Here is a 19,380-nt window from a genome sequence, read left to right on the forward strand (position 1 = left end):
TAACTTATGTGTTATACAGTGGGGAAGTGATATATAAGAGAATATTCCCGTTGACAGGCTGTTGATGCTTCAGTTTAATGGTGGAAGCTGGACCCTGATGTAGGTGCATGAATCTTGTAAACGATGTTGGGTAGCAGCGGTAGGATTGAGCTGTCAACACAGAAATAATGCAAAGGGCTGAATGGGATGTACTGACACCATCTAGAGCAAGAGTGTTGCAAGGCATGTGAGAAGGCAGGAGAATGGGCTGGAGAGGGGTAGGTAATAAGTCAGCCATCATGGAATGGTGGAGCAGACACAGTGGGCCGAATGGCCTAATTCTGCTCCTATGTCCTATAGTGTTTTGGTCTACTGAATGGCTGAGGATCACCAACTAAAGGCAATGGAAAGGTGTTCTTCCTTTTGAGGAGGAAAGTTGTATGAAGTCTGGACTGGAATTATTGGAGTGGCCTGTCACAAAATATGATTAGAAATATGATTATGGAAAGATAGCTACACAACCTGTTAGAGCAGGGCTTTCTAAACTTTTTTATGCCATTAAGCAAGGGGTCTGTGAACCTCAGGTTGGAATCCCTGCGTTAGAGGAATGAGCATAGGTTAGCGGCATTAACCCACAACAGATTTATTAGAAACCAATATTTTGTTCAAATAATAATCATTTTCATTCATTTCATATTTTGCTCTGAATTTTCTGACATCTCGCATAGATAAAACTATCCTGTTTGGCTCTATCCGCTGCTTTCTCCCATAGCACTGCAAATGATCCTTTCCAACGATAATGACAATGTATCTTTGTGATTTGAGGAGTATAGATTTTATTTCCTTAGATGGATAATATTTGACTATGCACTTGAGAGAGGCTGGCTATCTCAGCTCTTCACATGGGTAGTGCTATCATCAGTGAGGGTTAAAGTTTTCTGCACGTTTATGACGCTGATGTGGAAAATAAGATGAAGCATTTGCACTAATCATGGTGCTCGCTGCTGGAGTAGTGACAGTACGGCTGCCCTGCCAGCCCTTGCTCTTGTCAGCTCCAGAGAGGAGCAGAGAAGTAGTTTGTTCCTGACAGCAGACAGCCCCTCTGCTGGGCCCTGGTTTCATGTTACATTAAGTATTAGTGCTGTTCTTTCAGGAGCCATTATGCTTTGACATCAAAGATTGACTTGCAGGGCAGTCCTATGTTCCTCCAGATTTCTGCTAGAAGTTATCAGGCATGGAATAAAACATATATAATTAACCAAAGGCTGGGAGTGAATCAGAGTTTTTAATCCTGATATTTTTGTTCCAGAGCAAGTAGATAGTTTCATTTGTTTATAAATATCATCGAAATACAAAGGAATATTTAACATTTAAATCGATGAATTGGGGTCTGTAATGCTTTGTTTCTTAATGGCCCTAAAATGATGTAAGTTCAAGGAACATATGTATAACTGATTTGTTACTGATGACAAGTCCACCTACAAGATCCGCATAACACAAAATCATGGTGTGACTGGTTATTCCATCTTTTTAACCACAAAATTCGTGTTCTGGTGACTTGTACTAATGCTCATCCTGATTCTTTTATGGTCTGTCCGGAACTATTGAGGAAGTCACTGCAAAGTAATAGTCTTAAATTAGCTGTACGTATGAATATTTCCAAATGAATTATGGTAGCTACAAAATTTACATCTTAAGTAAACCAGCCTCTAGTCTACAATGAGAACTGTACTTCAAAAGTATGAACTGGGTTGAGGGTGCCATTTGCTGTGGGCAGACTTTGTTATGGGTACCAAGCACTCAAGTTGTTGATGTAGCTTGCTTCTGGGAGAATCACTGCAAGGGTAAATTTAATTTTTTTTCTGTGAGCAGCAGTGACCTCACAGTGCTTGAAGCTCATGACAAATGACTGGCTCTTTAGCAAATGTAACTCTGGGACATGTGTTGATCTCAAATAGTTCAGCTTTGAGTTTCATTGGTGTATATTGTCTCAGCCCAAAAAGTCAACTGTTTATTCCTCTTCATAGATGCTGCCTGACCTGCTGAGTTCCTCCAGCATTTTGTGTGTGTTTCTCTGGATTTCCAGCATCTGCAGAATCTCATGTGTTTAAGATGCCCTTTTTTGATATTATAAGGGATAGACAATTTTCCACTCAGATGAAGGACTTCCATTCTAATATGTAACTATTAGCAATGAATTCCTACAGAAAATTAGATTTTCACAGCTATTCCCTGGAGCCCCTCTGTAGACAGCTTATAGTCGTTGTACCCTCCTCTTTCTCAGATCATTTCAGTTTGTCTTTTAACTTTGCTGAATTTAGCATGCAGCTGTGAACTATTTGGCTCTGTATTATAAACCAGATCTTGGGAGTATATTCTAAAGTGTTCTGCTGGTCTCCCTTTGTGAATCAGTCAGTGCATCGCACCTGCAATTTTTACCAGGTTAACAATGCTGTGTTATGATGTTTTTACAAAAGTACTAAGTCTGCATTTAATCACATCACATCAGGGAGATTCTTGATGAACAGGGAGACAATTGTTACTGGGGATAGACAGGAATGTAGAGTTGGGGCTTCAATCAGATCAGTCATGATGTTATGGAAAGCTGGAGAGGGCTTAAGGGACTAACTGGCTTACTCCAGTTACTAATTCATATGTTCATATGTTTGACTGCCATGGTGACATGTATAGACAATGACCAGCATTTGGCTCACTACTCCCAGTCCTTGACCACCCAGACTCAATCATCCGGACGTGGAGGGCTGGATAAGCTGACACACCACCCCTGAGCAATGGATGCTGAAGCTCTACAATGCTCAGTGCTTGTGTGCTCCCTCCCCCAACAGGAACCCCACCTCCTCTCAAAGTTGGGAGGTATTTTGACAGTTTTAAAGAATCTCTGATTAATTAAAATTGAAGTGCATAATAAGAATATTACTATTTAAAAATATATATAACCCTGTGAAAGACTTAGCAAATAATGAATGCATTCAAAGAGGTAAAAATAGTAAATTAGGCTACTTTTCTGTAGGCCATTGAGAAACCCCCTTTCAAATGAATAGACTTCTGACCCTACACAAGGTCAGCATGTTCAGGCTCCAGCATTAGGCTTCATGTGGTGTCAAGCAGTGGAGTGAGGACGGAAATGCACTGGCATCTTTCACTCAGTTTGTCTCAGCATCAGTAATTCTAGCAGCAGCCAGCAAAGCCCAGCGTAATATGGGACTTACTTGTTGCTAATGTGAACCAATTTGGATGGGGCATGGGGGTCCCTCTATGGGAATTGATATTCTAAGAATAATATAAAAGTTGATGATATTATTAAATCAAATATAATGTTTCATTACACTGCCTGTACATGACTTGTTACCCATTTTTATGAGCATTATTTTTGACGTCTATATCGTGGTGATAAAAAAGGCGATTATATGGTAGGGGTTAGTCACAGAACAATTGCGTTGATTACACAGCTGCAGTAAATGAATGACAATTTGGAGATTCCAGTCAGGCTTTTATTTGTGAAATATATGGTGTAGCTTTTGCAAATATGTAGGTCATGTGAGAGTATTTCAAGTCAATAAGAAGTACAAGCATCTCTCCCTCGTCTCTAGCGAGGGGATGACAAAAATCTCAAATTTGTTTATTTAAAAAGAAGTCTGATTTGATTCCTTATCAGAACCTGAAATCCCACTATTCTGCCTCACTACCAATTTGCTCCACTGACAGACCTGCTAACACTCAATTCAGTTTGTCTGGGGTTCACCTCCGTAGGAATTTGCTTAGCACTGTAGTTTGTGCATGTATTTCGTCATGTGAGTTTTGGCAGTCCAAAGCAGGAGAGGCCAGTGATAAGTCTGGATGCAAAGTATTGATCACAAAAGTAGAAATCTATTTCTCTCTCCACAGATACCGCCTGAACTGTTGAGTATTTCCAACACTTTCTGCTTTCATCCCATGTTTTGTTTTCGTCCCAGTTTAGTGCCTCATGCTAGGTAGGAGAGAAATCGGTCTTGGTTTCTTAAATGAAACGATATAATAGGAGAGGATGGGAATGAAGTGGCTTTTGATAATGAGTGCCATTGCATACCAGAACTGATACATTATCACCCTGAAGAAGAGATAGGAATGGTTTAAATAGTACTTGTGCCGAGTTAGTTTAGCCTTCAGTTTCACTAGTTTGCTTCATAATTGAAAAGTGTGATGTCTGTCTGGACGGACGTGAGCTTCAGCAGCAGCATTTTTCCATGATCATCATCTACCTGCGTAAATGGTAATCATATGGTCACTCATATCTCTACAGCCTATGCAACTGACACATTGTTCAGTCAGGTGGAATGAATGGGAAGTGGGGTGAAAGCAGGAAAGAAGGGTACTGACATTATCCAGCTTTGTCCTGACAGTATGACAGCTGGTGGTCTTCGAGAAATCCATTGCAAAGGCCTTCCTGACCCACAAATTGGCAAGCAGCCTTTGAAGGAAAAGCAGAGATCATAAAAAAAAATTCCACTGGCATTGAACCTGCTAACCCGTGTAACTGCCTAATGAATAACTGCTTTAATCTAATCAATATGACCATAAAAAATAAGGCTGTTCTGCATGAGAGCCTCGTGGTCTCTGATGTCTGGGTGGTGGTATGGTGGGAAGGAGTCGAAAACACAACTCACAAATATTGTGTTACAAAGCAGTGCAAAAACTGCCACTAAGCAGAACACAATAATGTTAGAGGAAATAAAGCATAGGACTCCAAATCTCTTACCACCTCCACCCTCCTCCTAAACTCCCCACCCCCCACAGAGGGCGCCTGCAGTCCTGTTAATGAGTAGAAATATATTAAAGCATTTGTTGTTATAATCATACTGGTTCATTGTACAGGGCTAGGGTTAAGCACTGTAGCATTATACGTTAATGAGTTTTGATTGGATTGGCTCTCCATGTTGGCCTATAAAAACAGTTATGAAAATTAGAAAAAGTCAACTACGCCAAACACAACTTTTAGTTTACCCCACGGACAAGCTAGTTATTTTTTACAATTACAGGTAACATAAGTCTGTCGGCATTGTTCTGTTCTTCCCATAACTCAGAGAAATGACTCCCAGTGACAGATTTGTAGTGAAAATTTGTTTTGCGACTTTTTTTTCTTTCTCAAGAATTTCTGGCACAGGCTGAGGAATTAAATAAAGAACAGAGTGAAGTTTGTTTAATTCAGCATGTTGCATATATACTGAATCCCAGATCTGCTCTGTATTTACATGTTAATTTTTGGAATGACCAGGGTGCAATTACATTTATGGGCCACTCTCCTCCCAACCCCTCACCCCACATTGCCCCCACCCCAAACTTTACAATGGTAGCTTTGCTGCGAATACTTTCTCAGTGAAATCAGCCCCATTACAATAAAATGCTTTATTGTGCTTTTGGAGAGTGACACACAGGAAATCGAAAAATATAAATTCAGAATGCAAAATTCAAGGGCTGCGGAATGTATATTACTCTGACAGCCATTAGTCATGCCAAAAATGGAATTTGTTTTCTGGAATAACTGTTTTTTTTGGAGCTTGTAACTCTTGAAATATTTGTTAAGTGAAATTGTACATTGAAACATTAATTATATCATGGTGATGTACAGTAGCTGTGAGATGTGCTTCTTTTTGTTAAAATCTTCCAAAAAGGAAGTGTCTGGTTAACTTGTATTCAAGCCATTTGATTTTTAAACAAAAATTAATATTTTACTAGGGGGGCCTTAAAATCATTAGTAAAATTTACTGACCTGTTAGCGAACTCCCACATTTAGTGTGGCGATGCGTAGTTCATTTGTATGCCCATCAAATAATAAGACATTTCTATGTGACTACAGAACACAAGTTATTAAAGTTTAATTTACTTTTTCATGCCAGAGTACACAGCAATGCAATGCCTGCATGCCGTGTGTTTTGTCATTAAGACATTAAAGGAGCATCTCCAGAGCTATACAGACTTTAACTGCTAGGCAATAATTATCATAAATTTATCCAAAAATGTGGAAATGCTGAAAGAATAAGAGCAGAAATTTAGGATGATAAAGTAGACATCATTAATGCAACACACACAAAATGCTGGTGGAACACATCAGGCCAGGCAGCATCTGTAGGAAGAAGCACTGTCGACGTCTCGGCCCGAAACGTCCTGACGAAGGGTCTCGGCCTGAAACGTCGACAGTGCTTCTCCCTATAGACGCTGCCTGGCCTGCTGTGTTCCATCAGCATTTTGTGTGTGTTGCTTGAATTTCCAACATCTGCAGATTTCCTCGTGTTTGCATCATTAATGCACATCATTGTAAGGAAAGAATCAATGGCTGTGCTGTGAAGAGAGTGAAAAGCACAAAGTTCTGTGGTATGCACATAACTGATGATCTAACCTGGACCCACAGCACTTCCTCACTAGTCAAGAAGGCGTAGCAGTATTTGCACTTTCTGAGGAGACTGTGGTGTACAGGGGTCCCCACTCCCATTCTAACAACTGTCTGGTGGCATCATTGTGTGGCACAGAGGCTGCAAGGCATCAGGCAGCAAAACCCTACCGAGGATAGTAAAAACCCGCCGAGAGGATTACCAGGATCTCCCTCCCCCCACATTTGTGACATTTATTGGGAGCATTGCACCCAAAGGGCCCGAAACTGTTTTTGAGGATCACCACCACCCATCCAACAATCTCATTAACCAACTACCATCAGGAAGGAGTTGTATAAGCATCAGAACTAGAACTACCAGACTAGGTAACAGCTTCCTCCCTCAGGCTGTGGAATAATGAATTCCCTGCCACCATCGAAGTCTCATCAGTCGGTCAGGCCACTGTTTGCTGTTTACATGAGTGTTTTGGTTTATGTGCTGTGTATGTTCTGTGGGTGCACTGTAGTCTGGAGGAACCTTTGGTTATATATGTGCAACCAGATGACAATCAACTTGAACTTGAACTAGACAATGTTTGAAAGACAGAAAATAGGTGAAATAGAAAGGAATAGAATCAATATGGCAGACAGTAAGGTGCAGGAAAAGAAAACCAGTGAATATGACAGGCTGTGAAGTATGAAGAGCCTACAGAGTGGAGCACATGCATAGGTTAGTGTAAAATGCAAAGGAATATTGCGAGAACAGAGCAATAGAAAGGAGGAAGTGCATAGCAGTACAAGATTCAGATAGTGAGACAGACAAAGATGTGGAAAAATAGATAAGGAGATATATCAAGAGCTGGACTCAGACAGAAAGCAGACTAAGCCAGAGATAGTGAAGTAAAGATTAGGAGCCAAAAGAGACAGTGGTGATGAGATAGAAAATACTGTACTTCATTGTTGACTCTACCTTGATCTTCAGAATTGGAATGTTTTGCACTAACAGTCCATTATGAACTCAGCATTAACATCGCCAACAGCACAATCTTACCTTCAAAACAGAAACTGGGTGTTATATGTTGGGTATGACAGCTAATTGTGAATCAAGTTAAAAGATGAATTATCCAGTGATCAACAGTTGATCATCACTAGGAGGTACAGCAATAAGATACTATTCATCATATTAAACCTGAATATTCTGACATTAAGATGTTCAAATTTTGCAACACAGAATATCCTTTGAGGTACTAAGTAGTAAAAAAATCCAGAAGGTTACCTTTGGCTAACCACTTCAACATAATATATGAAAGGAGAGAAAGTATTTTATTTCAGTCACTGGTCATAAGTGTAGTTATTGAACAATTATTTGTATGTTCATACGTCTGAATTCTGAATAAATCCAGTTTTCAGCAGGTGGCAAAGGATTATCGAAGGTGTAGCCCTGAGACATAAGCATGGGAATTAGAAATGTCACACTTGTGTGGTCAGGATTACTCTTCAGAAGCTGAGGTTACGATTTGTTGCAAGGTTTAAGGTACATGGCTTGTGTAAAGTAAACTTCACATTTGATGTGTGAACTCTCAATGTCAGCCTTGAGAGCAAAAATAAAATGTTTCAATTTGCAGTCCTGAAGCTCTAATCTTGATAAGCACAAAATCCACCCTACTCTATCTTATTAGTAGTGGCCTTATCATTCTGAGCACTGTTGCCTGCGGTAGTTATTCTCATTTGTTTGCTTCAAGCAGTGAATTCCTTTACTGAAAACAAATATACTGAACATAGCCATGCCTTCAGTTCTGCTTGTTGTGAAGTTTATGTTTAGATTTCCTCATCAATGCCAGACAAAACTATTAGATCAACGGGTGCAATTCAGACTTCTTTACAAGGGTATCTTTGAAATAACTGGGCACTCATACAAATGAGTGGAGGGGGAAAGAGGATGTGTTTGAACCAGGAAATGATTGGGACCCCAAGAGATTGTTGCTCCAGAAAAACTATATGGAACCTCAAACCTCAGAACTTGCAGTCGAGTTTCACATTCTTCCACATAGCTGGTGGCAGTTTCCAGACCAGGTTTCCAAAATAGTTTTCTGGTAAACTTCCTATGAAGCTATTAATACATCCTTGTACATCATGGTTAGAAGTTCAAGGAGTGAGGAGTTGGGATGGTGGTGATATTAGTGAGTAATGGAGGAAAGGATCCATGCCTCACTGTCATCATCTCTGTATTGTTTTGAGGGTGATGACCACTAGTGATGATTGTGAAAAGATCTCAAGAGGCCAGAGAGGTTTTTGTGGCATATTGTTTGTCCAAGACATTCCCTGCATATTGCAGGATCCCCATGCAGGTGAGTTTAATTGTATTTAAGTAAAGTCTATTATGGAAATGGATCAATCTTAATGCTATATCTCTTGATTGTAGGGTAACTTACGCAATGTTTCTTTCTCATATCTCAGCACAGATCTATAGCAATGTCCTGAGCTTGTACGTGACGGTATGATATTACTCCTTCACTGAGAAATTTATAGAGCAATGAAACAAAGTGCTTATCCTTCTGATTAGCCATGGGTAGTTTTTATTTCTTCAAAGTAGGTGGCCAATTTAAGTAACCTTCACTCTACTATTTTCATTGCAGTATGTGTTTGAAGATATATGAATCTTTGATGAGAAATAATTCAAGGGTGTGAAAATCTCTCAACTAAACCAATTTCTGCCTATCCTAGCTGTATTCAATTGACAGTGTTGTCCTCTAACACAAGGAAAATTGTGAAAATGGTGTCTGACAAAAGCTGCATCTTTACCGTATAATCTGGGGAGACATTCCAATGTAGCACTGGGCGAGTGCTATATTATTGAAGATGTGAACCTTTAGATAGGATTTTAAAGTGAAGATTGAACAACAACATCCCATTGTACCATTCCAGATTAATGCCAGTATATCAAAGGATATTAGTACAGGTTGAGTACATTATCTGAAGTTCCAAAATCTGAAAACCGCCGAAATCTGAAATTTCTTTTTGAATGCTGATGCGACGTCATGAACTGAAAATTCCATAAGGCACTGGGAAGGTTCCCAGGTGACACGCAGGCCTCTGCACTCCACAAGCAGTTCTAGGAAGTGGCCTCACATATGTAGTGAACAGACGTTAATAAAAAGACATTGAAAAACACTACATAAAGCAAAAAATGAAGATCTCGATCGTGTATTGAGAAAATGAATTCGTCAGCGTCGGAGTGAACATATGCCGCTTAACAGTATGCTGATCATGAAACAAGCAAAGATCTATCATGATGAACTGAAAGTTGAATTTAATTGTGAATATTCAGCAGGCTGGCTGCAGAAATTTAAGGAAAGGTTCAGCATTAAATTTTTTAAGATTTAAAAAAATTTAAAGATAATGTGTCTGGTAATCATGAAACAGCAGAGAAATTCATTGATAGGTTTGTGAAGATCGTTGCTGATGAAAATCAAACACCAGAACAAGTCTACAATGCAGATTGCTTTTATATCTTACATAAAATTAAAGAAAGTAAAATACAAATATAGTGTACTGAAAACATTTAATCAAAACATGGCATCATAGGTGGAGACTGAAAGCCTGCTTTTGTTTGTTTTTGTTCAACAGCTGATTCAGGTATTCTGGTGCTTTCGATATATTTTTATTATATTAATACTATGTAAATTTTTTACTGTTAAGGATATATGTGTGATGAACAAATGTAATACCAAGTCTACTTACCAGTAGCACATAAATTCTGAGTCAGAACTAATGCCAGTCTCAAGCTACTTTACTATTGTTATGAAACCAGTAACTGGTTTCACTTACCAGCAAAGATAGATATGTCAGTTGAAGTCCAATGGTACTATTTTCAAAAGTTTTATTAATAAAGGGGCACAAAAATTAAGGTTAATACAAACATTCAGATAACATGCGTCAATACTCAATCTAAAACGCAGGTACATTAATAATCACTCAGAAATAAGTTCTTTCGTTGTCTAGGGTATAATACTGAGTCCAATTGGAAATATAAAGAGTCACTCTGAAGTCTGCAGGCTTTTCCCTTTTGGTTTCACGTGTTGGGAGAGAGAGAGAGATAAACGGAAAAACTTGCCCAAAACATCCGTGGAATCAGGGGAGCGATCTTCCCCGTTGTTATTTTAAAAGCGATCTTCCGTTGGTTCTAGCCACAAACTCCGCATTCGGAATTTAACGCACGTGGCTTACTTCAAAATGGCTTCCCGTTCCCACGGGAAGCGGTATCGTGCTTCTTGGTGTCTCCTTGGTGCGTCTGAGGGTCGTCCTCTTTCAGACCCTTCTTTATACTGCCTCACGGGATCTCAGGTGTCAATCAGGTTGCAGGTGATGCAATCTCTCTCTCAACCAGCCCACTTTGCCCGAGGGCTTTACAATGTCCCTGCGAGTTGGCACGTCTGCAGTTCCCAGGTGTCTCCTGAGAACAATGCCACAGTCGCCAGCTTTTGTCCCAGTGGAATGCGGTATCCAGCACGTCGCTGTCTTTCCATTTCCTGTGTCCATTCAGCCTGTCTCTCTCTCTCTCTTGCTCTCTCTCTCGGGTCATTGACCCCCCTTTCACTAGGGCTCTTGCAATTCTCACAAAGGAGGGGGCTGGTATCATAACACTATATATTCCAAATTCTGAAAAAATGAAGCACTTCTGGTCCCGAGCATTTTGGATAAGGGGTACTCAACCTGTATATGTTAAATACTTGTTCTATTTTTTGTCTTAGTATTAGAAAGTAGTGTTGTTACAGTTGATTTTTATGGCTCAATTAAACTTTTTGAGTGAAGTAATAATTTATTATATGAATTTAGTTATTTTTGTTTTTGAGTCATTTGCAGCTGCAACATTTGCTGCTTTGCACAGACACCTAAGATATGAAGACATTACATTTGGTGCCACAGTGTTTTATGATTAACCGTGATTTACACCAGTTCTTTGAATAGATAGTCAAGCAGGTTGGGGTGCAGAGGTTTTCAAGGAGAAACGATCATGTCTAATGTGACTTCTTTATCAGATTGATTCTTGGGGTGGCAGATTAGATTAATTAGGCTTGTATTCACTCTTGTGTAGATGCAGGAAAGAATTTAACTTAAAAAATATAAATTTCTGATGGGTAAAACAGACAGGATGGAAGATGGACCTTTTCCAGGCTGGAGTATTGAAAATGAGGGGTGTCAGTTTACAGGGCAAGAGATCTAGGACTAAGATGAGGAGACATTTATTTGACTCCGAGGTGGTCACCCTGGATAATTTACTTCCATGGAAGATGGTGGAGACCAGCTCACAATATTTTTTAGGATGGAGTAGATACACTTCTGGATGGAAAAGGCAGTGATGTGTATGTGGCGATCCCATAAATATGAAATTGAGATATATTATCTGCCATGATTGATTATGCATTTCTGTCGCTATTTGGTAGCACTCCAGGAATATATCACTTTTGCATTTTGTACGCTGAAAATCATTTCCCAATTGCAGTACAGACAAAATGGCAACTCACCTAGTAAGTCTTAGGGGGTTCATGATAGATATCATCATGATTTTAATAAATATTGCGTCAAGATGATGTGAAAGACAAAAAGAGCAGAAGAGGACTTTATATTGTACTTTCATGTAGTTGTTTTGCTATTTAAGGGAAAAAAAGTCTTTGTTTAGCAGCTTAATTTTCTAGTGCTGAGGACATTATGAAGCCTGAAGGTTTGTATATTTACAAGGGAAGAATTGGTCATGCTCAGATTTGGCCACATATCATCAACAATGGCAAAAACATTGACTTATGCATGAACTAAACTCCTAGATTGTCAAATGTAGAATGAAAAACCCTCAAAAGTGTTAGCCAAACAAAGCTGTGAGGTAGCAGCTGGCTCTTTGTCTAATGTCTCACAGCAAAGTACTGTTGTACATTTCCTTTGCAGCTTTCAAAATATATACATTTCCTATCAACTTCTGAAAAAATAACACTTAGCAGACTATTTTCAGCGGATGTTACAAAGTCGTCTTGTAATTTTGAACTGAACCAATGTTTGTCTCCTTTTTTGTGATATTCAGTGGAACAACCAAAATACTTCACCTTTGCCTTGAGTATTTTTACCCCAATCACTTATAATGAGAGGATATTGGGTACAGTAGCATAGCGATTTACACAACGCTTGACAGTACCAGTGACGCGGGTTCATTTCCCGCTGCTGCCTGTAAGGGGTTTGTACATTCTCCTTGCGGATTTTCTCTGGGTGCTCCAGTTTCTTTCCACAGTCCAAAGATGTACCGGTTGGTAAATTAATTGGGCAGTGTAAATTGTCCTGTGATTAAACTAGAATTAAATTGGGGGATTGCTGGGCGGTAAGGCTCGAAAGGCTGGAAAGGCCTACTTCTGTGCTGTATGCCAACAAATAAATAAGTAATATTATTTTTTTCTTTCCCTACAGATATTGCCAGACCTCCATATGTTACAAAATTTTCTGTTTTCCTTTCAGATTTCTAGTATCTACAGCAACTTAGTTTTGTATTGACTCAGAATAAAATTTATGAAAACCAGGCTGAAAATGTGTTACCACAGGTAAAATTTCAGTCTAATAATCTTTGGTTGCCTTGTTCAGATCATGCCATAAGAAATATTAACAGCGATTGTTTAGTGATAGGTGATTAGAGAGTTCAATAGATATAAAAAATGTTGGAAGTGTAACATGGAGTGTAGATTTTCAATCACCCACTTTAATCTGCTGCCAGAAATCATTTTCAACTTTTCCCCAACTCCTGAACACCATGGCAAATCATATAAATTGTACAAAGCAGCTTAGCACAATATATGCAACTTTTGGCATCTTAAAGATTCCTCAGACATTCTACTGGCACCTCTATAAATAACAATTGGAGATGTTAGAGACAAGTTAATTATTTTATGGAACCATTGTAGCTCTACAAAGGCAAATAAGAAGTCTCCACCACCAATACAAAAATGTGGTCCACCTAATCTATGATCCTACCCAATTCCCATTAACAGTCAATTGAATGGAAATGATAAAGATGAAGGATTCAATATGTTATGGGAAAAGAGAAGTCATGAACATTGAAAGTAAGCTAATAGATTAGGTTTATAAGTGTGCATAATTATCTGGAGCTAAAGAACATGCTGAATGAAAAGGGTTGCCCACATTAACACCGAGGAGTGGAAGAGTGTAGAAGTATGTGAATCTTCAGAATTCTCCACCCCAGTGAGTTGTGATTCTGAATCTGTAAGTTTATTTAAGGCCCAAATAGACAGGTGAAACTGCAGATACTGCAAATCTAAAAATAAAAATAGAAGGTGCTGGAAACATTCAGCAGGTCATATGGCATTGATGGAAAGAAAAACAGTTAATCTTACAGGCTCAGGGCTTCGTTAGAACTGAGAAAGAATGGAACAAAAGGCAGTTCCAATAGCAGATAAGGTGGGAAAGGGATGGGTAAAGCAAGTGTAATATTGCTCATAGCTTGAAACCAAACTAAAGAATCATTATGTGCATCTATTATTTTAATTCTTGCTATTAACCCATATGGTCCCACCAGTTAGAGATATTTATTCTCCCCATTACTCTTCCATCTTCTCTACTACAGAGCTGACAAATTTTTCCATCTTACCCAGTACTGACAGAGTTAATTGTTTCTTTTTCTACAAATACTGCTTCCAACATTTTTTTTTGCTTGGAAAGATAGATTTTAGGCCTAGAAGTAAAAGGGTAATGTGAATGAGGCAGGATAGCAGCCAAGGATAATATCACCCATAATCATTTTGGATGACGGTGCAGGCTCAAGGGCCTATTTTGAATTTTCGTACTTCTACTTCTGATGTAAACTGAAATTGGAATCTGTAAGTATCCATGTGGAAGATTATGATGTAAAAAACCTCAAAGAAAATGCTTTACTAAAAAGTTGAATAAATCATGGAGAATATATTCTCTGAAGCGATTGGGTAAAATGTTTATCTTCAATTCATTGTGTTCTAAGTACAAAAGCACAATTTCATCTTATTTCTTAGCATTAATACCGGTGCTTCCTCTAGAGATAATTTTGCAGTGACCTCATTCCAGTTAGTTTACAGACTGCTAGTTAGCACAGAGCACTAATTTCAAGCTGTAGGAATGGACAAAATACTGGCAGGGTAACAATTTGATTGGTTTGTTTATCACTAAATTCTTGCTGTTGTGTTATCTGCCAGGATTCCAAAAACGCATCAGATGTCAAGATTGCAGTGTAGGATCCATTTAGTGGATTCTGACTCAGGAAAAATGGTTGGTGATTTTGAACTGATGTTCATAACGATTGTGGAAACTCTTGAGAGATTTTCAGGAATGATAGGATGAAAAGTAGCGATAAGTGAAAAATGAACAGAATTACTACTATTTCAGAGAAATAATAGTTTGCATATTAATATGCAAATATGATGATAGTTATTACCAACACATTGGGCTAATGTTTTGAGTCTTATAAAAAGGAAATATTCTTTATGAATTGCACAATGTGAGTGTGTATATTATGTTAGAGAGCTTTCTGCTGAACCACCTGTTGTAGCCAATTGCAGCAGAAGCCTGAATGTACACTTTGTTCAGCCTCCTTAATTGAGAGGTTACCTTAAGCTGGTAGTTCCCACCTGATCTTTTCAGGGCATTCTGCCAATCATTGACACTGAATCTGCTTAAAATAGGCCCAGATCATTGTGTGTTAAAGAGCCGCTGAGACTGCTGCTGTAACACATGGAGTTGCTCCATTAAGAGAATCATTAATGGATTGTGTGCCACACCACAGTCATCTTAAGCAGCTGCCTTATGCTTGGAAGCTAGCTGAAAAAAATGCATTAAAGTCCCAAATATGCCCTTGTCAATGGGAGATCTAAATGAATACAACAAGAACTCTACTGGGGTGATCATTATATCCCACAAATAGGCTAAAAAAAAGGGGGCTACAAATATTTACTTCAGACAGCCTGAAGCCCTGGCAGTGTTCCTTGTTAGCACCAGCTCTGCAGTATACTGGACAAAATGCAAAAGAAATATAATTTACAAATTACAGTTCTGCACCTCCAGAACACTTAAGAAAATGGAACATTTTAGAAATAATCTGCACTTGGCAGAAAGAAGATGATAATCACAGTAACAGGATTAACCTTTCCCTGACTCATTCCTTCCCTCCCCCCCCCCAACCTTTTGCACACCACTAAAGATGGTTGAAGGTCAAAGGTTATGAATAAGGCTCATTCTCTGTAAGTGTTTTATTACCAGTCATTTAGTTTAAAATGTAATTCCAAATGATCCTACCTGTATGTCTAATTCAGGGTGCTTACACAAGATCATTAGTTTGGCTGATTCTTAATTAAATTGAACTAAAACTTTCTAGCAGATTTTTAACAAATATTTCATCTTTTAAAAATGCATTAAAATCATATCCTCATTGTAATTGCCAAATTTATTTTGAGAATTTTTGAGTTCTTATAATATTTGTCTTATCTGTTGCCTTCTATCCCCTCCTCCCACTTGTCTCGTTCTGCCTCTTTTCTTCACTCCCCTTGTTTCTTTTCATCTTTCATTTTTCCTTTTCAAATCATCCCTCTGTATTAAATTATGTAGGATGCCGAAAAAATTGAATGACAGCAACTTCTGAAGGCCTTCTCATCTTGCACCAGGTTGAAGCAATTATACAAGTAAATCTCAGCCCACAAATGTCACAAATTGTAAAATGTTGATCTTTAGCCAAAATGTGGCTAATCAAGAATAGGTTTATGTTTTAAAGTAGTGCCAGAAAGTCATAAAAACATCACAACCTGATCAGGTTAAAATAAGGACTAAGAAATAAGCAGATGCTTTAATGGGTCGGCACAATCTACAGTTTAGTGACTCCCTGCTGCAGGTAATCTCACAAAGAAATAAAGGCATTTCAAGTTCCCCACAACTGCCTAGATGGTTCAAAAATTCTACCCAATCTACCATCAGGATGCACAGACCAGGAGGCTCCTGAGTTGATCCCTAGCTTATCTCAGCCAGGCCAGCAGTAAATACAAGATGCAAAGAAACCTTGGCTGTGGGAAAGCTTTTAGAAATTATAAACAGGGGTAAAAAATGATCAGGCTCATGGAGATATTTGAATTAAGAAAGCATAGCTAGCACAGGAATTGTTGAATGCAATTTGTGTATGATTAACATGAATGATGTTTTTGATAATGTTTCAGAAAAGTCTGATGAAGGGCAATCACTAGATATCTACATGAATTCTTGAGGTATTTGATAAAATCCTACTCTGAAGGCTGAGATGCAGGAAAATAAAGTCAGAAGCAGCATTGGTAGCAAATTGGGTTATTGGTTAAGAGTAGAGAGCATAAGTGAAAGATGGAAACATTGGTGTTTCCTAGAGGCCAAAGATAGTCAGCTGCTTTCCTTAGATAAATAATAATGGCTTAGACATGTGTATGCAAAGTAAAATTTGCAGATTTGTAATGATGCAAAGCTTGGAGATGTGGTAAACTGGGAGAAAAATAGTATTGTATATCTCTTTACAGTCTGTGGGTTGTCTGAATGGACGAACAAGTGATAGATGAAATTTAACATAGACGGGTGTGCAGAGACACACTGCAAAACAAAGGATAAAGTTAGATATGGTCTAAATGGCATGGATTAAATAGATGTGAGGGCAGTGAAGAAATTGAGTATATAAGTGTAAAAACCTTTGAAGTTGCATGGGATATTGAAGAGTGACCAGTAGGCATAGTAAACCCTTGGATTCATACACTGTGTACAAAAGCAGGGAAGACGTATTGAACCTATTTAAAACACCAGTTTGGGCACAATTGGGTCATTATGCCTAACTCAGAAGACCCAGCTTTAGGAAAGAAGTGAAAATCTACTAAAGGACTTGGGCTAGGTTTCTAGAATAGTTCCAGGAGTGAGGGATTTCAGCTAAAGAGGTTGAGTTGGGGAATGGATTTTTTTCTCCTTGCAGTAAAGGTAACTAAGAGGAGATTTTATGAAGGTATGTGACGGCCATATGTAGGTAAATAGAGGGAAGCAGATAAAACAAATGGGCAAGGGATATGAGGGGTGTGTGAGGAAGCGCATGTTTATATTATGACAGTCATGATCTGGAAGTCAGCAAGGATTTTTTGAAAGGGAAAGAGATGGTATTTGAGATTGGCATGGGAAGAGTGCAAGGCCATGAGATTATCAGCATTGCTCTGTTAGGAGCTGATACACATGGGTTGAATGGTCTCCTTCTGAACCATAATCATTGCCTGATATTGTGATTCTTTGATTCTAAAAATTAGCAGGCTTGGTGAAAAGACAAAATTGATATGGCCAGGAGAAGAGTGGAATATCCAATTTCTGGAATATCCAATATCCAATTTCACTATCCAAGATAATGAAATTTCTGTTCATTATCTGGTAGTATGTGCTGGAAGGTATGATTGATGGGAATAGGGTTGTGTCACTGTAGCATTTTCCATCTGTCTGTTAGTCTTGACTGTCCATGCTCAGAGATAAAATATCAGCATTTGTGATGAAGGTGCTTATTTGGGAAGAGATGTAATTGCAACATCGACCACCAGGCTGAGGCTGTGGGTGGAGGGAGACAATGTAATAGTAATTTTGGGACTAATTAGTTGGATGTTTGTTAATAAAGATTACTTTTTACTTGTCACATATACATCAAAGTATACAATGAAATGTGTCGCCTGTGTCAGCGACCAACACAGTCCGAGGATGTGCTGAGGGCAGTCCGCCTCCTGCATTGCTAAGCTTCCAACGCCATCCTTGCACAGCCACAATTTACTAACCCTAACATCTTTGCAACGTGGGAGGAAACTGGAGTATCCAGAGGAAACCTCTGCGATCATGGGGAGAATGCATGAACTCCTTCCAGAGGATGGTGGGATAGTTGGTCTGAGAAAAGGAGCCTTGTCTTTGCACCTGTTGAAATATTTGGTGAATGTTCTGAATTCCCAAGAGAGTTCATTAATATTTAATATTGTTATTTTAAGGACTTATTCTTAAGACACAAGATAAATGAATTTTCATGAAAGTTTATAATATAATTTCAAACATATATACTAAGATGAATTTAATGAAAATTGGCAATGAGAGTTACTTGTATGATTTACAGAAAATAATATATTTACACTCATATAATAATTTGTAACAATCTTAACATGTTCTATACTATTTGGCGGAACAAAGCCTTTTAAATGTACTATGTGCCATTATAATATGGGATATTAAAAGAGGCTTTGCATTTAATAAATGGTCAGTTGGCAAACACTTTACTCAGTGTACAGTTGATCTATAAATGCCAGCAATGTCTGATAGCTGGTTAGCTGATTTCAGTCTGGTTGGAAAAATAGCTCTCCTACAGATGTTTTTTCTCGTGTCTTCCAAGGGGAGGAAACATCAGTTCCTGATCCAGTTTGCTATCCACTGAAACCTGCTGAAAAAATACATTTGTATGAATACTGCTAGAGGGAAGGTAACTTGTCTAATTTCATTTTTAAGCCTAAGATGTCAGTAAGCCATTAGTCATGTGAAGTATTGCAGTCTAACTCAATGTGACTTTGACTTTTGTGTGCAAATGGTTACTTCCTAGTATCAATGAATAACAATAAGAAATAGTCATCCTAATTGATTTCTCTTTCCTCCCAAATGCAGAGATCAATTCCAGCAACAATTTCACAATTGGCTTAGATTATTAGAGCAATGATCATTTTTTAAAAAGTATGGTCAGTTTATACATGACAATACCTATATATAGTATTTTAAAAATTGGAGAATTTATTCCATTCCCCTAATTTATTTCTCATTAAAGCCAAAGCAAGAGTTTTGTAGGGAAATGGCATTGCAAAATGTAGTATCAGGTACTTACTTTCAGTCTATTTTACTGCCTCCGCACAATCTGTTTAAACTTACTTTCATGTGTTAATAACTAGGATTTAAGTGAGTTGCTCAGTTATCTGCTTATCTCAAATTCCTCTGCTAGTAATGAAACTGGAGTTAAAACA

At 38.4% G+C, this 19,380-nt stretch overlaps 1 protein-coding gene across 16 annotated transcripts in view; it reads left to right on the forward strand.

The window, feature by feature from the left end:
• The window catches only part of sox6 (SRY-box transcription factor 6), a 598,739-nt gene that overhangs the window by 38,980 nt on the left and 540,379 nt on the right, over positions 1 to 19,380 (forward strand). For 4 of the 16 annotated variants that reach the window (XM_073049439.1, XM_073049436.1, XM_073049444.1 and 1 more), the window contains exon 2: positions 18,765 to 18,851. The exons of 11 other annotated variants lie outside the window; for them this stretch is intronic. The gene's annotated coding sequence lies outside the window, so the exon portion shown is untranslated. Of the gene's footprint in view, positions 1 to 12,811; positions 12,925 to 18,764; positions 18,852 to 19,380 lie in introns of those variants that run through there. One more of the 16 variants, XM_073049437.1, reaches the window with a different exon arrangement.

Source organism: Hemitrygon akajei, chromosome 6 (genome assembly GCF_048418815.1).
Source record: "Hemitrygon akajei chromosome 6, sHemAka1.3, whole genome shotgun sequence".
Lineage (NCBI taxonomy): Eukaryota > Metazoa > Chordata > Chondrichthyes > Myliobatiformes > Dasyatidae > Hemitrygon > Hemitrygon akajei.